This window comes from Betta splendens, chromosome 13 (assembly GCF_900634795.4).
Source record: "Betta splendens chromosome 13, fBetSpl5.4, whole genome shotgun sequence".
Classification (NCBI taxonomy): Eukaryota; Metazoa; Chordata; class Actinopteri; order Anabantiformes; family Osphronemidae; genus Betta; species Betta splendens.
The window spans coordinates 16594616-16617325 of NC_040893.2; the positions used below are offsets into that span (position 1 = coordinate 16594616).

General features: G+C 45.8%; 1 protein-coding gene and 1 long non-coding RNA gene across 8 annotated transcripts in view; both read left to right on the forward strand.

Moving 5' to 3' along the window:
• Window positions 1-4184, forward strand: part of LOC114868703 (uncharacterized) — a 47639-nt gene extending 43455 nt beyond the window's left edge. The window contains exon 4 of one of the 2 annotated variants that reach the window (XR_008696563.1): window positions 3816-4184. This is a non-coding gene — a long non-coding RNA (uncharacterized LOC114868703). The remainder of the gene's footprint in view (window positions 1-3815) is intronic. The other variant, XR_003788057.3, reaches the window with a different exon arrangement.
• Window positions 4185-12181: 7997 nt separating this feature from the next.
• Window positions 12182-22710, forward strand: part of robo1 (roundabout, axon guidance receptor, homolog 1 (Drosophila)) — a 172667-nt gene continuing 162138 nt past the window's right edge. Inside the window, exons 1-2 of one of the 6 annotated variants that reach the window (XM_055513884.1) lie at window positions 12182-12760; window positions 19420-19532. The gene's annotated coding sequence lies outside the window, so the exon portion shown is untranslated. Of the gene's footprint in view, window positions 12761-18381; window positions 18435-19419; window positions 19533-22710 lie in introns of those variants that run through there. The other 5 variants (XM_055513882.1, XM_029172080.3, XM_055513888.1 and 2 more) reach the window with 5 other exon arrangements.

A 22710-nucleotide genomic window follows, 5' to 3' on the forward strand; every position in this document is an offset into this window, starting at 1 on the left:
ACAGGGAGATCCAAATGAAGATGAGGCAGGGACTGCTGCAATTGTCTGGAGAGATGGAGGGAGGAGAGAGAGAGAGAGAGACAGAGAGACAGAGAGAGAGAGAGAGGACTAGTAAAGAAAACCGATCTGTGCTTAAGCAGAGAGCGAACCAATTGTGCAAATCACCATAATATCTCATATGATACATCATGAGCATCTTTTTATTGTTTTTTTTTTTGGTTTTAAAATGGTTCGATAGATTTGACAAACCTTACAGTAAACCATGAAACTGTAAATGTAAACATAAATAACAACAATAATACATTTCAAAGTAAAACAATTGTCTATGTATTTGCATTACTGCAGCAGCAGGTGTATGACAGTTACCTGGCAACTACAGAAACCCAGTGCAAATATGTACAACACATGAAATTACACAGCACAAGACAAGTTTGCATGTGTTTCTTTTGGCAGCGCTGCATATGAATGACTTTAATTATGCCGTGAATGACATTTAAACCCTATGTTTGTGTAAGTGGAGGCTGCTGTCAGGTCTGTATAATGTGCACAGGGTGTGAAGTCAGAGGCCGCGTGAGATCCCGCGCTTCTATCGCTGCACCTCTTCCGCCCTGCGCTGAAATCTGCGGCTTCTCCTCCCGACGCCGGTGACCTCCGGTTTGCAGGACGGGTCGAGCAGCACTGAGGATGAATGAGGAGGAGGACTGCCACAATGCGTACTGTATGTGTGTGCGGCTGGAATGTGGATGCGAGTGAGAACACACGCTGTGAGAAAGGAGCATGTTGTGCCTCTAAACGCGCCCCTTCCTCCTCCTCCTCCTCCTCCTCCTCCCGCCGCCGCCGCCTGTTCGTGACCTGTTTACCTCCATTGCCTCTTCGCGCCTCACATCTGTGCACGTCACCGCAGCGAAATCAATGCCCCGCTTTGTCCAAACAACCTGATCTGTCAAACGTTGGAGTGGCCGGGCTAAACTGCGAGGAGCGATGCGGAACGCGGCGCGTGCTCCCCGCAGGCGCCAGGGTGCAGCTGACCTTTAAACGCAAGCGCCTCCGAGCTGCTGCACGTCCGCACGCCATTAACATGCTGTAATGATGCCGTAAACGCTTTAGAGCCGAATGTGTGGGAATTTTATGACGAATCTGAACATACATGCAGTTCATATGCGCTGAATGGTCCTTTAATTAAATGCCAGTTGTTGTATATTCAGGCTCAGGTGAAATGTCAAGTGTGTGAGTGAGTGAGGTTCAATCAGGATGAGAATTAATTCTCTTACTTTGAATGAGTTGTACTCCATCACAGACATGACAGAGGAACTGGAGCAAGTAAATCCTCCTTTTATACCTTTATATCCTCCTTTATATATATAATATCTCGGGATCCAAACTGAAGAAGAAGTTGAAATTCAGACCTTTGTGTTTTCCCTCGTGTGCCAACCATCGACCTTGAGACTGACTGTAAAAGAGCTGACAAGGTTTTTTATTTTTTTCATTTAGTCTCTGTCAAACGCTTACTCAGAAATCTTACCGAATAATATTAATGTTGCTTTAGGTTCAGTAACCTCGACCACACACAGCACTTATAAAAAACTACTGTATGTTCAACAACAACAGCGGATCTGTTTTCAGGGAGGTTTATTCTTCTACAAATTCACTACATATCGTACAGCACGTTCGCATCCACAGTCCTGTCGGTGGAGGTGGAGGTGGAGGCAGCAAAAGCTCTTCAGGAAAGGTTCAAGAAAGATCATGGCTTTAAAGCCGAGTAGTTGTTGTCGCTTGAATAGACAGAAACACTCTTGACTGAAGGCAGATCAGAAAATGCTCTGGGCTTGATAATGTAGAAACAATCCTACACACAGGAAGTCCTACTGAAACAGGGCTCATCAGTCCTGCAGTGTCTTTTGTACATGGTGCCAACTGTAGAGCAATTTGTGACTGCTGTTAAAAACATCAAGTCCCCATTAGGAGGTTGAGACTAATGAAGTGCTGGGTGGGCAGGTCTGTGTCTTGCTGAGTTTAGATAAAGAGGCTGTGGAGCTGAAGATGTAATTAGCTATATTTACCACCAGCAGCACAAGGCCTGAAGCGCAGAAAGACTGACTGTCACAACTGAGTAATTAAAGCTGCCTACTCCTCGCGTTGCTCTGGCTGCGAGCGAATCTTAAGGTGAACACGGAGAAGCAGAGACGCGCAGAGCGGCGGGTGTTCGGCGGCTTTATTCACTGCCACGAAAAGGAATTATCCAGACAATTAGTGCAGTCCAAGGCTCAAAATGTCTCCTAGTTTAATGTCCTTTAGACACTGAGCACAATCTCGTCATGTTTTGTTTCCATCAGAATTAACCGTGAACCATGAGCATGTGGTTCGAGCCTTATTTCACCATGACAGCAAAGCTCCTCCCACACAAAGCGGCTTTTGTCACGTGGGCTCCAGCGTCCAAACCAGAGCAAGAGGTTGAAATAACCAGAAATAACAGAAATAGCTGTGAAATGTGCACAGGCATTAAACACAAGGGCAAATGAAACAAGTCTTCTCATTGCGTGACACTGGTCTCAGCCTCCTCAGACTCTGTTGGTATGAAGCGGCCTAAAGACTGAGGCAACATTAAGGAAGCTCTGTGTTACAGTAAGTGGCTCCTTGAAGGTCTCTAGAGAAGCTTCATCCTGTGCAACACGTATCCATCGATCTCCTTCTGCCTCTAAATAAGTGATTCTTCGGCAGAGTTATGCTAATTATCCACCAAAGACAATGAATCCGAGGCCGCGGTGATGAATGTGTGTGTCGGCGCAGGTGGGCTTGCTCTTTTAAAGATAACCCTTTGTATGTAAAAGAGAGAGTGTTATCCATTCGTATAGACTTATCTAGATATGCAGGAGGTGTTCACGGCACAGTACTGTTGTAATGAGCAGACAGAGGGAGATTAAATAATAAAATGAGACGTGCAGCTCTGCATTACCATATAGATAACCAATACTGTAAAAGTGAGTCTGGGATCAATACGGGGGGGGTGTTGATTCCTCTTTTTGAATAGGTGAGAACATGCAGAGCGAGTTGTTTTGCTGTGGAGGGAAAAGGGAAGGTGCAACATGACGGATTGGACAAAAGTCGGTATATTTAGAAAAACAATTCCTTCAGTTTTGAAGCCGGCGACAGAAACAGGCGTTTGCGCGGCTGCACTTGGACTGCGCTACTGTACGCGGGCCAAGGCGCTCACTCATTGTGAGAGGCACTTTCTGAGGGGTGATTGGATAACCTTTCCGGTGCCCACCTCAGGCTAGACTGTAGTGTTCGTTTATAGGAGCAGATCTGCTGCCCGGACCAAGACCCATAAAACACATAATCCTTTATACTGACACATCCGATTGCAGAGAGCTTGTCAAACGTTTCCCCGATCCATAAAATGCGCTCGGAGGGGTTTCAGTTCGCAGGCAGCCTGGATGTATGACTGCTATTTACAGTATGCTGACCTCTCCGAGAAACAGCCACCGCGTGACGGCCCAGAAGCCCTTTGTTGTCTTACAGTCTGTGCTACGGACGCTTTCCCTGAATTGATCCTTCATGGGCACATTGAGAAAGAACTGGGCAAATGAAACACGCCCGGCGATTGAGTTCATCCTGGTGTGGAACAGAAATGCTGTCAGATTTCTGTATTACTTCTACAGCGCTGCATAGTTCACCGTAAAGGTTAGGCGCTTCCTATATTACATGCTTTTCATACATATTCCAATTATCTGTGATGGAAGGCGCCTCCTGCCAAGTGAAAAGGTTTTGTTGCTTTACTGGGACTAATAATGTGATTGATTTCACTTTGTTTCCAGCTCGGAGGAGAAGCCACGGTTGGTAATCACCTGGTTACACGAGGGAGGGATGATTTCCAGGAAATGGAGGATAATCAGTGCTTTTCTTCTTTTTAAGAAGCATTATCGCGGGGCCGCCGCCGTCGTCGTCTAGATCACTTTTCTACTGGTCCAGCTGCTTGTTGTTGGAGACACAGGAAACACTCTTCTGAGAAATAACTTTTAATTTCTGAAAATCACGACGGCGTTTTGAAGTGGACCAATAAAGTTTTGCTTCCCAGGAAGCGCGAGCCGTGGTATTATTATTGGTTTACCAGGAAATTACAGCCCAGAGCTCAATAAGTGCTCAACTGAACCTCCTACACAAACTGAGCTGGACAAAAGCAAACAAATACAGCATCTCTTGACAAGCGTCTTAAAGCAGGTACAACCTCCAGCTGAGGTTATTTATCAACCCAATCTGCTGTGTTGATTAGCAGACAATGGCATGCAGCTCAATTTACTTCTAATTAGGGTTCTAATGTGTGTTATTAAATATATCGCCATGTCCCAATTAAAAAGCACTGGGGCCATACATCATGTTAATTGATACTCACCTCGAGCCACATGGGCTCACTGTATTCCATCAGCGTGCCCAAAATGCTCCTGGTTTGTGGAGGAGAGAGGAGGTTTTTATGGTGTGTGTAGGTGTGTGTACTCTGCTTGATTGCTTATATCTGGATTTGTGAATTTGTGAGCTATGGGACTCACCAGAGCAGCAGTGTGCCTCCTAATTATAAACCACACATCTCCCATGATGCCCCGGTGCATTTGCTTTATTGAATGGTAATGCGTCTGGGGGGGGGGGGGGCAAAGCGGCCTGCCCCATGCATTTCGTTGAAGCAATCACATTTAATAAACTATAGCTGAGTGCAGGTTTGATCAGCACGGCTAAAGTAAACAGCGAAAAATATGTTTAGTGAAGCAGATTTCACAGAATATTCAGAAAGTTGCCTCAGAACAAACCATGTTGGTGACAGTAAAGTGGCAGCTGTAGCATTTAGTATCAGATGGACATCTTCAGAAGCCACTGTCTGCCACAGGCAAGTGCAGATGGTTGGTAGCTGGTAGCCGCTCAGCTCTCAGGAGCAGGTGGGAGCCAGGCGGACGCTCAGACGGGGGTTGATGGGAAGAACTTCTCTACTTTCACCAATTAGTGCTAGTGTTGCTCCTTAACTGTTGGTCCTTTAATAACACTCCCTTCTTCAATACTCAATATGGCTCTTAAACTCCTAAATACTTCAGCTTTTATGCAGCATGTTTTTAGTTGGCGCTATAAAATAATTAGGATTAACCACTTAATTATTAAAAATTGCATTTATATGTCACAGAAGGTTAAATGTGTGTTATAAACTGTACAAATGAGAACAAAGTGGTCTGAGAAGCCATCAGCACCTTTGAACCTTCCTGGACCAACTTAGATTGCATTGTCTGGTCATCAGGGTCGAGGCAGATAAAGCAGCCATCGATCAATAACCATTTCTTATCCTCACCCTTCATCGTCTCTCTATCAAAGGGCAAAAGCCCCTTTCACAAGTGCTTCTGCCACAGATAACCACCTGTTCAAGCCTCACTTCGTTCAATCATCTCCTCCTCAGTGTGACTGCTAAGCGCCTCTGACGGCGTATTATGTCTCCGCCAGGAGGAGGGCACCGAGTTTGTGTGTTTATTGCGTTCCCCCTCGGCTCGTCTGTCGTCGTCTGCCTCCTGCAACTGTACGTGTGAAGTTCAAAGGCCACGCGGGGGCTCCCGCTCCCGTTGTGTTCCGCGTGTGAGAGGGATGTGTGGATGCAAATGCGCCGCAGCTTAGCCGGCGATGAATATTTACATGGACGATCGCACTGAGGCAGAGCAAACACGTCGCCGCTGTTTGAAGAACAGAGGCCGCGCGGAGGGAAGTTAGCAAAAACATGAGATGTGGTACATTACATGCCCCGCACACGCGTCTGCTGCCTGCTAATGCGTTTAGCCTAAAAAGGTCTGTCCAACAGCCTGATTAGTCTGAACGAAGCAGTCCAAGAGACGGAGACGGAGTCAGATCCCGCCTTCACGAAGCCAAGAGGGAATCTGCTGCCTCAGTGTTCATTAGGTTTTATTTACTTAACAAGCTCTGCTTTGTTGGTCATAATTAAAAAGCTTTCATTGACCTTTCCTCCCGCTCCAAGTACCGCTTCAGCAGAGCCTCCTTCACGTGGCTCTTTGTACCGCTTTGCGTTTCAGTGGAAGAACAAAATAGATTCCGCTCCTCTGCTCCACTAACCGGATCTTGGAGCATAAGTGAATCTAAGGTCAGATTTTTCTCATGAAATAACTCTTGAGCTTTTATTAATACTTCCCAACAAAGAAAGGCTTCTTGGCTCTGATGATTTCATTGTCAAAACATTTCCCACAGTTTTTCTTATTTAAATCTTTAGATAAAATGGACTTCACCACCTTCCAGTGCTCTTTGCACTTACACTGTTGCACAAACTGTAGGGTTTGGTGTGTGTTGAACCCTAACGTATGGGAGGAGCTGGGAACCGAGTGTGTGTCTTGTAGTATGTGATCTTTGCACTGTATATAATGTAAAAGGTACATGTATATAAAAAAAAAAGTAGAGAAAGAAAAATACTGGTAGAATTTAAAGTCTTTTTAAAACTATATTTATCTCCATTATTTGATCTCAATTATTATTAGAGTTTAAATGTCGTCATCATCACCTTTAAACAGCGTGAATAGAATAAAACGTTGATTCGTCGGCCGTGGGTTTCCCGCTCGCTCGCTTTAACCTGCTGGATCGATGGCTGGTGTCTGGGGAACATGTTTCTGCCTCTGTCCGAGGAGAACAGAGGCAGAAACCGATGGTTGATCTGTTTCCCACAGAGCCATTCAAAAGCCCACTGCTCTCACTCCACAAAATCCTGCAGCGCTCTCACATCAAATGCAAACTCATTACTGGGAGAGATCAGGAAAACACTCTGAACAGTTCTATACATTTAACTCATTTAGGATTATTTGCTTGGCAATAGCCAACTGCATATCAGGCTCAATTTATCTCCATATCCCGTGGGCACTATTACACATGGTAATCTTCCTCTCTGTGATGAGAAACTAAATTGTAATTGAAAGTGAGAATAAATGTTTTAGCAGGTAAATCCCCTCGGTGAGATGTGTTGGATAATATCTTGGCGTTGACTTTTGGGACCCGCATTGGACCCGCTCTCTGTAGATCCAGGGTGCGATGGCGCATTAATCTGCCCCTCTGCCGAGAACGGCCCCGCTCCCTCGCGCGCCTCCACACCGACGGCTTCTCAAATGGGAATTAAGGGAGGCGTGGGGGGGGGTCGGCAGCGGACGAATTACTTGGAAGCCGGAGCCCTCGAGCGCGGAGGAGAGAAAGCTCATGTGTTAGATTACTAATGCCCTCAACCCGTCAAAAAAAACGCACCTGCTTGCGGCTTGACGTTAATTTGTTTGGACATGGTTTATAATTTAATTCCATCGCAGAGTTAACTTCCAATACACGGCGCTATTAGCTGGGGAGATGGGGACTGGTCGCGTGTCTGTGTGCTGCGGTCGTCCCGGATGAAAGGTAAATCTTTGATGTTTGACTATAAAATAGCCAATGCCTCTGGAATATGTGCACTGTGGCAACGACAATAAAAATGCAATCTAGACTTTTGAGGAGAATCCATCACAATAGACTTCAGCACAGTCCCCGAGCCCTTTATGCCTTCTGCTTCACTGCTTATGCTGCTAATTAAAGCTGTAACTTTAAAACATGGGCCGCGGAGCTCTTCGCTGTGCTGCGTTTTGACTGGAAATCCGGAGGAGCGCAGGTGTAGCGTTGATAATGGCTCCCTTCCATTCGTGAGTCCCACGAAGCCGAGCCGGCGAGCCAGCGCGCACAATGACACTGGCACAACCGCGTGGAACGGGGCCATTATTAATCTTATTAGCGACACCTGTGTTTTCTGAGACAAAGTGTCTGCCAGGAGAGAAATGTGTGGAGAACGCTTGAAAATGTTGTTTAGTAATTACTGAGGCATTATTTCTAGATGTACAACAAATATTATTACATCTTAAAATTATATTTTTATTATACTGCAAAGTAATAGGTTCCTTTGTCTTATTATTGTGTATGTCGAGGAATCCAGAACACACATGGGTTTGGGTTCCAATAACATTCTAACGTTACTGGATGTAGTGGGGGGGGGGGGGGGGGGGGGTCAGGCAATTAGGATTAGGGAAGAGGTGGGAGAGTCTAAACTCGGCTCACAGACCTAAAGGTGGGAGCAAGGGGCTCTCTTTGGTTTCATTCACTATTCAAATAGAGCAAGAACCTCAGCATGAATCCTCATAGAACCACCTCCCACTGCACTTGGAGACACGGAACGGGACATGAAAACCACCGATGCCGCAGTACGATATGTCATGTCTTTATCCCACCAGAGCCGGGCCAGCGGCATTCAGCCGGTTCCCTCTCTGCGCTGTGCCTGGAGGGTGCAGTAAAGGCTGGTGGGAGCGGTTTGGTTCAGAGTTACCGCTAGGCAGACGATCTGGGACACCAGCGAAACCAGAGGGGCCAGAGTGTGAGATGCAGCTAAAGCTGAGCGTGCAATTTAAAGTTATTGCACTAGAAATAGGCTTAAATGCAACATGGGGCAAAGGTTTGTTCCAGTAGTTGACAGTCAAGGCTGCAGCGTCTCGAGGAGCAGCGCAGCATGCTGAACATGCTGTCACCCACATACTGCACCTCCGCGCTCACCCGCTCCCCTGTGACGTGGCCCTGAAGAAAAACCTGCCCTTGGTGCATAAGTGTTTTACCCCAACTCTGTGAAATTAGACGGTACAGCTGCACATATTGATTAACCACTGTGAGGTCCTGCCCTTGACTTTGGCCAAAAGGCTTTAATGAACACGTTGGCTGAATGTAGTATTTAAATGCAGAGGGAACGGGTCGACGGGCTGAGCAGCCGTCTACTGTATCTTTTACTAAAACTACACTCTGTCTGTTCGACCTTAAATAACCACACTGCGATTCAGCCTGTTTTTGCCTTTTGGGTGCTTTGTGCTAAAAGGGTGCGGTTTTACCAGATGCCTGCTGACAGGAGGGTAGCCGTCAGGGTAACCATGGTAACAACGGTGCATTCTTTCAGTACAGTTACACAGTGTGGCCTGGTGGAGAGCTCTATAGCGTCCACTCTGATTTGCACTGCACTGCTGTGTTTCTACTCTAACCTTCAGCATCACAACACAAACATGGTCAAGAACATATCAACTGGGACCCCTGCTGGGAGCAGAGGCCACAAGAGATAAAGCCGCCTCCATCTAATTGGTACCTTTCACCTGAATCCACCTCGGAGAGGTCACATCCTTTGGCTTTTCTTTCTCTCTCTCAATCACAACAGGATTCTATGATGACCTGTTTAAGGCAATTAAGCTGAAAATGGACCAACCACCAGGTTCGTCTGCGTGCGACTGTTCAGTGAGGGTGTTTCTGGCTCGTGCAGCTGAACATGTGGCAGACTTCCTGGAACACTAACCTGTGTCAGTCTGTCTACAAGTTAATGCGCACGTCCACCCGTGCCCATCTGCAACCGCTCCTGCTTTGTCGCCATCTGTTCCTGCTGCACGCGGACACACGCGCGCTGGTTCTTTGAAAAGTGCCGTTGCCAGGTAGCCGAACACGAAAAGCACATTCGTTGTGTCATTTCATCATGTGTGAAATAAAGACACAGATAATCGGATGGCGATCGTGGTCGATGGTGAGTCATCCTCAAAGAGCATAAAAGTCTAGGTAGCACAAGCAAACGTTTGCAAAATGTTCTGGTAATAACATGAAAAGTTGACTCTCTCCCTCCCACGCCACCGGTTCAATGCAATGAGAGGGAATGGTTTACATGAGCTATCACAAAAAAGCACCAGTTCATCTCTTGGGTCAATAGTAAAACTATTAATAAATACGAGGACAAATCTGTTTGAAGGAGGCTGCAGTACGACGGGCTCGTGAGGGAGGCCACCACACACTGAGGAGTCCTCTGAAGGAGTCAGCTGTTGCTTGGATGAAACTGCGTAAAACAGCAGTTGTCTTGGGTTTTTCACCATCTGAAGCATTATGGGTAAAGGTTAGAGGCCAGTCTCAGCAAAAGTCTGTGAGAAGGGATGTGGAAGACAAGTCAGAGGCGCTTTTGGGTATTCAGTATAATGCAAACTGACCAGTCCTCCTCATCATCATCATCATCAGGATGCTTCTCTCAGCAGGTCCTGAATGATGGCGAAAGGAGAGGTTGCAAAGAGTTCAGCAGCATGTAGTAAAATCCTGTTAGGAGACAAAGAACTGAGACCTGGTCACACAAACTCAATGCTGTCATCGCTTTTCCTCCTTTTATATTGTATTTGCTGTTTACAGATCTGCTTTGCTCTCATTTCCACTGAGTAGTGTGGAAAAAAAATCAATCACAGGTCAGCGTTGTTTTCGTGGACCCTTATTTTGAATTGATGAATTGACCACATTGTGTGTCGTAGCTCTCCTCGCTTTCATATGATTAACAAGTCGCAGATGCAGGCGCTTTCCCTGCATATGTGGTGTCCTCTCAGCAGCTGACTCCTCGGTTTTCTCCTACATGCAGCCACACCATGTGAATGTAAATGGAGCTGAACTTTAGCTGCCTCTCAACATTGAGTTGTGACATTGCAGGACCTTGGATGGTGTATCACCGCCTGTGTGACAATAAAGCTACGGCAAATGAGCAAAGATAAAAGACATCATTCTTACCTGTAATGTGATTGACATTTCATCTCCAAAGACTTAAATCAATATGTTTATATTTAGAGTCCTTTGGCGTAACAAATCATCGTAGAACCATCACCCAGTTTACTTTCCTCCTCAGCTCTGAGCACTTGAGCTCATTTCTGCTTTGCAGCCTGCAGCTCTCACCAGCCGGGCTCCTAAATGCATCAGGCCACACTGTCTGCCCAGCGCCTAATGGCAGCTGGTCAAAACAACTTATGGAGCATTTAGCAGCTAAAGCGCCAGGTGTAGGTTTCAGAGACACACTGTCTTCACCAGGTGGACACAAGTTAAACGTTAAGGCTATGAAGACAGACTTGCATTTGTTTCAACTTGTGCAAAACTGTTTGATTGACTCAAAGAATGGTCTAATACATATACTAGTGCAGGCATTTATGGATCTGCATGTATTTATTTATGGAAATGAAATACTAATTAGCCTTGTCGTTTTTTTATTAATACTTTATACCTAAAATGGGCTTTTTAGTATGTTTTAAGGTGAAGCATTCGGCTCCAGAATTCCTACTTGCTCGATCGCACCTGAACTGCTCATTGGTGAGATGAGGTAATACACCCCTGCAGAGTGCAGTTGTCCGGTTCAATGCTGACAGCCATTTGTCACGTTAACCTCCCCACAAGGACCTTGAAACACATTAGCCTAAAATTTAATGACGTGTAATTGTTATTAAACAACTGTACAGACGGCACATCTCGTCTGCGCGCTGCATTTAAATCGGGTCAGACGTGGAAAGCTGCCCTGTGACCCTGTAACAGACACCGTATGCAGCTCATAGAGGATGATGTTCCTCTGACGGTCTACGTGTGGGATTATGAATTTGTGGGTAGAATTAGAACTGATTGGCATTTTCGATTCCCTCTGGTCGTGACCTCTCTCACTGAGCAGACGAGCCTGTTAAGATGCGTGGAGGGAAGAGGAGCTGCCTGAATGTCTGTTCAATCCTTTTATAAAAGCAGCTTTGCAGTGATCGACAGCGGAGGAGGCCGGATTCGTGTTTACCCGTATGGAGATGCCTCATGGCTCAGAACTGAATAAAGGAAATGAGAAGCAAAATGCGTGAATTGATGGACTGAGTCAAAAAGATGACGAGACGCATAAATTCATTCACATACTGTACAATACAAAATCAATTGTGAAGTCAAGTGGAATTATCTGCACATGCAAGACTTCTGCCTCAGCTCCAAACGTTCCTGACGAAAGATAATTTCTGAATGACACTATGGCCTCGTCTACAGTAACGTTGATGCGTTTGCACAGCTCTAAATCATCATCTCAGCCCACGATAAAGCTGCCAGCTCACTCTGCAGGTGGATGAGTGTGGACGACCATCCCCACTGAGGGAGCGTCACCGTGCTGTGCTGTGCTGTGCACCGAGCCACTGAGATAAATTAGAACCACAAACTTGTTCCTGAGACCCACGTGATCATTCGAGTGGGAATACTTCTCCGGAGCTTAGCTTGCGTTTTCCCTGCGCTTCGCGATGAATCAGTCATTGGCCCGAGAAGCCGGTAGTGCAATCCCGTTGCTCTAAATCAAGACGCTGTGAATAAATCGAAGGCAGTGAGGTTCAGATAGTCTTAAAGATTTAACGCAAATTACAAGAGGGGGGGGGGAGTAAATGAACATATTCCGCCAGGGTTCTTCTGGAGGAGAAACTGAGAGAATTTTATTCCAAAATGCCCAAATAACGGAGAGCTGGCAGCGCCGTCGCGTTAACTGTTAGGGGCTGTTTGGAGCGGCTCGTTCCGGGAGCGCAGCTTTAGGACCCGGGGAGGCTGACGCGTGCGCTCGCCCGCCGCAGCAGAAGCATGGAGAGGCTGTTACGCGCTGGCTCTCCACCGCTGCACTGACTGCACCGCACGCAACGACACGGGATATGCTTGCTTTTTTTTTACGCTAAAAGGATAAGCGCGACCGAGCGACTGTTGCTTTTGTCCCAGTTGCTGATGCTTTGTTCCAGGACGGACGGACACGCGGCGCTCACGCAGTAGTTCCGTCCGTAGTTCCAGGCTGCGCATTCGCCCGTCTTCGCCTCAGACAACGTGCTCCGCGAATAAAAGTTTTACGCGCCCGCCGCTATGGATCACTTTTGAGTGTCGAGCGCGTGCAGCAACCCCTTCGCGTAATTTTAAGGAGGTAAGTTGGGTTTTACCTTCATATGCGTGTGTGCGAAGAACGGCGCAGTTTGGTGAAACGGCCCGTGTGTCTCCGGCTCTGCCGGCGTGACGGCCAGCTGTGCGCGATGTCTCCGTGATTCATCCGGACCAGGCTGCAGCTGTTCCGGCCACAGACGCTACTTAGACGCGCGCGCTTACACGGACGCGTGAAGCCTTGTGTGCGGACCTGCTTCCTGCAGACGAGGCGGCAAACGCACATGAACCAGAGCCTGCAGGTCGCTGTTTCTTGGTCTCTTTTATTATGTATGTGTTTCTGAAGCTGCTGTGGTGTTGTGCTGTGGTGTGTTGTGTTGCGTGCGCCTGACAGTCGCGTGCGTGGCACCTGTCAGCAGCCTGTTGACTGTGTGACTGACAGGACGCTCGCGCTGCGCTGCGTTGCGCTGCGCTGGCGGAGCTGTCCACCTTCTGTGGTGCTGAAAGTTTCCCAGCCGGCGGAGCGCTGGAGATAGAAGCGAGATGCAGGTGATTGTGCAAAGGACACAGAGACAAACGGCATTTTAAGGTGTACTAGCTGAAGGCTACCTGCTAATAAAAGATGTATGATTCCCATTTGGTGCGGACAGATGAGTGTCACTGTGAAATCACAGTCTCAGACCACAGAGGAAATTCCAATGTTGCCTCAAGTTTAAAATGAGAGTATGTGAACACCAGTGCATCCAGTCACATTTAAGCAGTATAATGATAGAATGATTGCAACCCATCCCCCCCCCCCCTTTACCCCTGATTCAACCCCCACCCCATGGTGAGAGGACCTTTACAATGTGATTGAACCAGTAACAAATCTGATGCTCTGCACTTGTCTGAGCTATAGAACATGGCCTCAGGGATCCCTTTGGACAGGTGGAAAGCCGTCTGTGCTGCTGCTGCGGCGTCACTTTGCATTCTCTCACATTGCTTATGCTCCAGACTGTGAGGTAGACAACACTTTGTGAGATTGTGCGAGTCCCACTGGTCTTGGCAGCTTTTTACCACTGTGGTACTTTTCCAGATTGATTCACTCTCCAAGAGAACTGAAAAGCCTTTTGCTTCTTATCGTTTTGCTCTCTCCTTCAGTTGTAATGATGGAAGAGACGATGGGGGTGGTTGGTGGATTTTCCAATCAATGCTTCCTCTTCAATTTGAAACCCACAGGTTCTGCCTGTTCCAGCAGAAAGGTTGGAAAAAGGAAACATTGTGGAAAATTATTTTGAAGGTTTACCTAAATCTATTTAAATTGAATTGAGCATAATGTGTGCAAGTGTCTAATGAAAGGGTTTAATCGGCATTCTTCCTTCTTTGTTGGTATAATTCCATGTAGCTATCTTTTCATTGTGTGTTTGTTTGCCATTATTACAACACAAAGAAATATTCTTATGAAGACTAACATTTTGCCTCATTGGCTGTGATTGTATCTCGTCCTTTTCACTGCACAGCAGCTCTACATTTCCACAAATTATAATTTTCTTTGTCATGACCACGTCCTGATTATGACATATCACACTAGATTAAAATGGCGCTAATTAAGTCCAAAAGCTGAGATCAGATACAATGCGGACATGAATGCGAAATTAGGGCTATATTCATAGAACCACATAAGTGAAAATTACTTTATTTGCAGCTTTTGTTTGTTGAATGGGAGACTTTGCTCACTGTGAGCTGCTGGTCCCACGTCTCTGGTTGCTGGAGTAAATCTCTTTAATCCAGAGAGGCGGACCAGATATGCCTTCATAGCAAATTTGAGGCTTATCGGTAGACTTGGAATTTTGTGTGTGGCAGCCAAAGCAGAACATTAATAGATTTCGTCTAACAGGATTAGTCATATTTGTTTAAAAAAAGACGGAGCAGAATAAGACGTTTCAATCCAGTGTGGAAAACCAACAACACTAACTAATGTGTGATTAAAGATTCAGTGAAAGGCACACAGACTTTTCTCTCATCACTTCCCCAGAACTGCATTGCAGAATTATGATTATGTTTGCAGTCACTTTTCCTGTTTGGCATAAAACTCTCCCTCATTTATATTCACCAGTGGAGAAGGCTGAAATAATGCTACGATACAAACCTGCGCTCGAAATATGAAATATCCCTCAGAAAAATGTCTTGGCCCAATACGAACAGAAACAAAAACACAATTATAACCCGTTGTTAGCTGAAAATGGAGAAACTTATCATCCCTTCACTTCATCTTCCTTCCACCTCAAGATGTCACAATGCCCCGAGGCTGTTGACGATTGATTTCTGTATTATTGTTTTTATTTTTCATTCCAACACAACACCGAATGAAATCACTGTCCTGCAAGGTCGCGTGATTGAAAGGCCGCGTCATGTGCGGCTCATCCCCACAGAGCCCCGAGGCTGCGGGTCCACCAGCGGGAGGGGGGGAGGGGGGGGCTCCAGTTTCCTCTGACACCTGACCCCACATGCAAAAGGTCGAGCACTGAGAGCCGTCGGCAGGTCTCATCATTCCTCTCGTGACACGGCCATTACGATGCCCTCTGGATGGCACGTCAGTCACCCGTGGTGGCAAGTCAATTAGTCATGTGTGGAGGGAGATAAGGGATATGTGCTGTTCGGTTCCGTGTCAATTATCTGCAGCTACAGACAGACTGGAAGCACATTTCAATTCAGATTTCCTTTTATGTGCTTATTATTTCCCAATGAGGCCTCAGGTGTAAGAAATGCTTGACTTTATTTATTTTAATTCAGCACTTGTTCCTCGCGCAAACAACAGAATTGTTTTGTCATTATGATTATGAGGAGCACTTCCACTTAAATCAGCACTTTTCTTTTTTCGCTGATTCCTGATGCTACAAGCCCTCTCTAATGCTCCGAGGACTCCGTTTTCTGTTGTCGACAACAACAACAACAGCGCAGGCAGAAGAGGATGAGCGCTGTGGAGTGGAGTGAAGATTGGGAAATGGGACAGAGGAGATGCTGATCAAAGGCGTGGATTAAGATGTCTTCAGCTGCCTCTCAAGGAGATTCAGTGTTGGGTAACGCAAACAGACAATCTGCTGCAGCACATGGAGATTAATGCTGCTAAATAGCTGGTAGAAAAACACATCATAATACAGTGAATACACAGAGGTACTGCAGCAGACAGATGGGCCATCTATCACTCACATCTTAAAGTAGGACAACAATACTCAGAACTCTGGGTTTGTTATGAGCACCAGCCGCTGTCCTGGGCTTCTTTTGATTGTTTGTGTGGCATTAATTGCTTGAACATCAACATTGTTCCTAAACTTTTAATGCGACCTCCAAGTGTGAGATGGACGAGATGCCGTTCAACTTGTCTCAGGAGAACTGTGCATTTAAAGCTTCAAAACACACTATATCTCATATTATATAGAGCGTGGGCTTGATCTGTAGGTGCCCACACTGAGATGCTCAGTCCCACACTCACTGTGACAAATATTAAAAAAAAGTAATAATAAAACGACAGCCAGCGTTTATCTGCTCCACACTTAGCATTAAAGGAATTCTTGGGAGGCTAAGCCTTTGTGACCGACTGCTGTCCTATCAAGAGGTTTGTGTTGTACACCTGCTTTAAGCTGCTTCATGCTCCTGCATCAGGTGATAAGCTCCTGGCCTGTGAGCTGGCTCAGCATGAGCACGGCTTATTTACATTAAAGGCTTACACACAGATGGAAATAGCCAGAAAAACAGTTTGTGGATGCAAAACCTCATTGTTGCCCGTCGGCCTCGAGGTGTGGGGCGACACATAAGTGACTGTACATTTAGATTACACCAGTATCTAATATTAAGGCATATGTATTTGTGTTTGTTTTGACCTCCCTTCATATTGGTCAAAATAACCCAATTGATTAAAGTTCACTTTTCCGCCACTGAAGCACTCTTCATTATTATTCCATCCATTCCATTATTCAAGTCCATGTGTGCTCATCTGTGTCCACACGCGTGCATAGAGATAAGGTGTCTCCTGGCTAATTTCAATCAAGCGTTGCCATTAGAAACAAAAACTCTACAGCTTAAGGCTTTTTATAGTTTCATCCTCTGTGATCGTAGTTTATTTTGGGTGCACACCGTTCCGGCTATAATATTCTTCAATAACACGCCAGAATTGATTGATCTCTGCTCCCCTCACCTGTCGGCACCCTGTTAGAGTCTGGACCTTTTTTTGCATCAGAAGCTTTAACACTGCGAGGATTTTGTAGGATCTGTGTGATCCATTATTTTCTGTTTGTTCTTGCTGTAAGGTGCTGCAATATTTAGCAGGTGTTAAAGCCATAAAACAGTTTGGCTCCCAGTCGGAGGCACTGAACTGTGTTATTTTTTTTTAGCCTACGGTTTAAAGTGTCCCTCAGTTTGGGACTGCCCAGTCTTGAACACCGCCTGTGTGAGACACATTTTTAGCAGACTTTTCATTTTCTCCCTCAGCACCCTTCGCTTTTTCTCATATGAACGGCAACAAGCTAATTACTGTTATCTTGCTGGAGATAAGCGTCCCTCAGTTACAGGCTGTGCGTTCCATGTTACCCACAAAAACATAATCGCATTCTTTTATGCTGCCGCACAAAAATCGCCAAAACCAAACCAAGGTCACTTCTGCCGTGAGTCCACGTTAGCTGGGATTCGGGATGCTCTTATTTGCATACTCTTGTTTGTCTCATGCAGTATCTTCATAAACATAGTGGCAAGCTCTGTGCATGTTCAGCAGTGGCTCGGTGTTTGATGTCAATACGCGTTTCCAAATAGGATGAAGGGAGAGTACACAGCTGCTTCCTCCTCTCAGACGCCTGCACTGCTCTAATTTCGCAACACAGTCAAATGTGTGTGTGGGCTGCTTGTGTGTAAACGAGTCTGTATGATGTGAACAAATCCACAGAATCTGCCTGAACTCCCCACTAAATGCTGTAAAATGTCTCCTTTTCCACTAAGGCAACTCATTTCTAATTATTAATAATTCGTCTAAGGCTGATTTGTCTCAGTAATAACAAACACGCTGTGGTTTGGATTCTCCACAGTCACATGTTCTGGTAAAGTGGTAGTTGAATACTCTCTGCTGTGAGCTAACGCTGCTAGTGGGCTGCTCATCAACAGCTGGTTCACATTAACATTTAAACATCAGGTGCCCTTGCACAAAGGCATTACAGTACATTACATTATAAAATTCCCCCGTTGTGGGACTAATAAAGGCATTCTTGGTTCTTAATTCATCTTATTCCATGAGAAGCAAAAGAAGCAGCCAAAAGAATTACTTGTTTATTGTTGTTTTTGCATGTGAAGTTAATGAAGGGTCACTTTTGAAAAAACATGTGTCTTCTAATGGAGTAAAGTTACATAAAAGCTTGTGGAAAATATTTATTCCTTACTGGAAAGAAGTAAACAAGTGCGTGTTTCCGGGGGGCACTAAAAGGTGACGGACGCAGCTGAGACATGCTTATTGTGGGAGAATCACTGACCAGGCAAAGTATTCAATTAACTACACACAATTAACTAATCTCTGGTTTACATTTTGATCACCTATTGTCATACTATGTATGTTTTATATAGCATATACCTCTGTGTGTCTGTGTAATGGTTTGTAGCTTCTCATAGTGTATGGTCTTTTGTTACCCACTGCAGCTGTCCGTCATCAGAACATTGCTCAGCATCAGCACACGCAGACAAAACCACCCAAAGTGAAGCAGGTATAATAAAAGTGTTCTGTGCCAGTCCACTCCAAATCAATGGCCATTATGTTTCCTGGACTGCTCGTGAAGAGCGCATTTCTCCCCATTTCTCCTCACTCGTGCAATAGTTGCTTTGCTTAATGGTGGGCCGGCGTGGCCCCGTGGACATCGTTTGTCCCCTTTAATCACCTGGAGGTGGAGATTGTTATTCATGGTAGGAGACAGGGGAATAGCCCCGTGCACGCCCCCCTTCCCCGAGGCCTAGTGCTCCGAGCATTGATGTGGGAGGATGTGCAGAAAACAGATGCTACCCCATGATTTCAGGGTGTTTTTACTAATGATGAGCTCCACTAGGCTATCTTTCAACCTGTTTAATGGCGGTTCAGCCTGGTTTAAAGGCAGATTTTATGGATGTAGCCATGGTTTTCTATCCTGCTCATCACCAAGGGCCATCCTGGAGCGCTTTTATATAGCGTGACTGTATTTCTTTACAGTGTGGTGCTTATGTGGAGTGGCAGGTCTGCTGTGCTGCCTCAGGTTTACTCTGGCATCCTTTGCCTTTTTTCCAAGTGTGAATAATTCTATCCCATAAAACATACTGCAAAGCAGCCAAACATTTAGCCAGATCTCATTGCTGCCAGTGGTTGCTATACATTTCTACACAATATGAAAACGACGCTGCACAGACCTCTTCAAAGAAAGGCAATCAATCATGTGTTGTTCACCCGTGTGGCTTCCATTTACTAACTCGCGTTGCAGTGAGGGCTGCTTGTCGAGGCACTTAGGGATGAATGAACGCTGCAGACGCAAATGTTGGCTGACATTGTCCAAAAGTCAAACCCAGGAGACAATTACTTTGACACTTTTATGAGTTTAAAAAGCCAGTGTTTAGTAAATATCCTCCTCAAATGCCCTCGGTTCCAACTCTAAATAAAGATGAAGTAATTTAGTCAAAAATGAAAAGAGACAGAGACTGACTGGTTCTTTTTTTGACCTTTCACAGATGCGTCCCGCTTCCTGTTCATGAGCTGGTCCTCCACCTCCACAAACTGAGGCTTCAGCCTGGATATTAATACCACTGGCCGGACTGGTGTGTCTCTTCTCCTTGTCCCATGTGTGAGTGTCTTTCCTACCAGTGTTTAAGTGTAGGGTGGGATGTGTCCCAGAGGCTGGCTGTAATTCCCAGCGGTGTCCATCAGACCCTTGTCCCTGGAAGCTCTGACAGAAGGAGCTATTATTTTCTCATCGCCCTGGTGGCCCGTGTCCCGCGGGAGAGGCCTCACCACGGGACTGACAGCTCCGTAAACACAGCCGGCCCCGGGGTGACTGAGTGGGAGTTCACTGCTCCGACGCCCCTGTCCCGCCCCTTCCTTCCCCCTCCTTTCTTCCAGACTCCTCATCTCTCTGTCTGTCTGTCCACGGCGACCAGGCCACCCCTCACCTCAGCACATTACCTTCACCTGACTGTCCGGGTCACGAGCCACCTGGGCTGTAGCGAGGTTTCTGTTCAAACCCTCAACATCTTAATAGTTCTCTCATCTATGATATGCAGCAAAACCTGTTTTCTTCATGTGCTGTTTTCATTACTCTCAGATTCACTCTATTAGCTCCTTTAATGCAGTATGATAATAACACACAGGAGCAGCGATTGCAGGGGCTGCCCGGCTCGTGTGTGTCTGTGTGTGTGTGTCTGTGTGTGTGTGTCAGTAGGTCTAAGTCCTGCGTAACCAAGACAGATGACTGTGTCAAGGTCGTTTCCCCACAGGGCTGGGAGAGTAGTTCTCCTCCCAAGCTCCTTTGCTGCCTCCACTTTGCAGGTTTCATTGGACCACGCTGCTCATTGTAATGACCTAATGTAGATTCAGGATCAGCAGCAAGGGGCATCCATCAACATCAGGGTGCAGGAGATGGGAATAGCCTCTGAGTCCGTCTGCTGGGCTTTGTGTGTCTGTGTTTGTTTTTCTGGATGTCGGTGAGCATGAGCAGGTCTTGTGGACATTTTCTACATATGTTCATATACAGTATGTTTTAATGTGGACTCCTGAGCAGTGATGTGCTTTATGTTATGGTCAAATAGATGACGTAACACTGAGGCTGGTTTTCGTACCGAAGGTGTTTTTTGACCTGTGTAAAGATGCACACGCTCACACATGCAGGCAGTGGTAATTGCCCAACCTGTGCTGGAGTTGTACTAACATGGGAATTAATTAGAAGCTAAATAAAACAGTTTGTTGGGTGCGTGAACATGCAAAGCCCATAATTTATTGACCTTTTTTACTTTGTGAACCTTATAAGCTTTAAATTAGCTTCATGAGGTGCATATGTGTCCCACAAACCTTTGGCCGCCAGCATCTGTTGATCAGTGTAGATATTTGCATAATCATTCCTCATAAGTGACCAAGTTCAACATACAAGCAGTTTCCTTGCAGGTTGGTCCTTCTTGTTTCATTTTAATACAAGATGTTAATCACGTGGAATTTGTGCACTTGTTTATTGCAGAAGTTCATTAAAACACTCAGAGTCCTCTCATCGTCTCTCTGACGAGTAAGTGATTCCTCAGAGATTTGAGAGAAAATTGACTGTAGTTCACACCAGCTCTGTGCTAATGATGATGATGCTTTTCACATCGGTCTGGGACCCAGCAGAGAGACAAAAATGATTTTCATCCAATCGTGCGCTAGTTATACCTGCTTATCCATTAGAGGCCTGCAGGAGAGGGGGTGGAGGCGCCTGGCTGAGCACGGTGGACGTTTTGTGCTGAGAGACAGACGGAACCCTACCTGTTGTAGCCTTTATGGCGGTTCTATAAATAGAACCGACTTAGGTGTGATGATGCTTTTTGACATTTCGAAACGTACGTAATGATAGAGGAGCTTCAGTGTCTTGAGCATTGCTGTGGTCTCATGATTGTTTCACTGATGCTGTGACAGACAGTGTACTCCTTTTCAAACATGAACTTTTATATATAAAAGCCTTAAAACGTTTGTGTAAGTACCGTTAAAGCACAAGTTTCCCACGTTCTGTCTGCATCATAATTATCTTTTAACTCAGAAATTGAGACAGTATGGTTTGTTTTGATGTCACTGTTCTCGTACCTTTACAGCTCTGAGCACACTGTGAACACTGCTCGCTCCTGACAGGACACAACTCTCAATAACGAGGGTGTCGTCTCAGGAGGCTGTCTCCCGCTCTTCATGATTAATACCCCTGACACTGACGACAAATAATATCTACCGCGTAGCTTCGCTACAACCTGCCCAGTCGCTCTGCTGTACTTGGATGAGGTACTTTGAGTTAATGCAGCTTCACGAGCATGCAACTTAATTCTATGAGGTTCATAAGTCCTTTTTAATATGAATGTAAAGCTCAGTATTGACCGTGTTTGTCTGACGGAGATTGGGGCTTTCACTAAAGCAGAGCCGAATGACTCTGAATGAAAGTGAGTGTCAGACTTAAGATCAGAATAAGAAAAAGATTCCTCCTGTAGAGTCACGACTTTTACCTTGAGAACATTCAGGAGTTCAAACAGAGGAAACTAAGTTTTTGCCCAGTTTGTTCCGCTGTTTTAATTGGCTGACAGAGACGCAGGCTGTGATCCTTGCTTGTCTACAGTATGTGTGAATAGTCTAATTAACTAGAACCTTGGAGCAGTGTGATTTCTGGATTTTGGGGTATCATAATGTATTAACTTTAATTAAGCTCATGAGCAATGTGTGCTAATTAGAAGAATGTGCTTATTTGTAATCTGGATAATACGAATACATTTTACACAAGCTCACATCAGTCAGTGTTGCTAATTACAGCGTGCGTGATAGCTCTAATTGGAGATTGTCTGTGCGCCTGTGGATGACGCTCGGTAGCTGCTGCCGTCTTTGCACCAGGCTTAAGCTAATGCGATGAAATCCTCACGGAGAGATGATGTGCTCTGCTGAAGGCTGACAGTCAGGAGGAGACGAGTTCACCGTGTCGGAGCCTTGTTGAACCACGTACACGTTCGGGACCACTGCTCCTGTCTGTCAACACAAAGACGGAACAAACCTACTGTGTTCTCATTATCTTCTCATTCCTTGTCCGCTTTCCTTCTTGCTCCGCGGTGATCTTCACAGCTGTTTATCCCTGTATAGTTTTCATGTCTCATATCACACATTTGATCTTTGTCTGCTGTTTGCTGGAGTATGAACATCTACCACTGTGAGTTGTCAGGGCCAGTGGTTTAAATGTTGCAGGGGGAAAGGAGAACTGTACCAATTTCACGGCTCTGGTTTAAGCTACTGCATCTTCTGACACATACTGT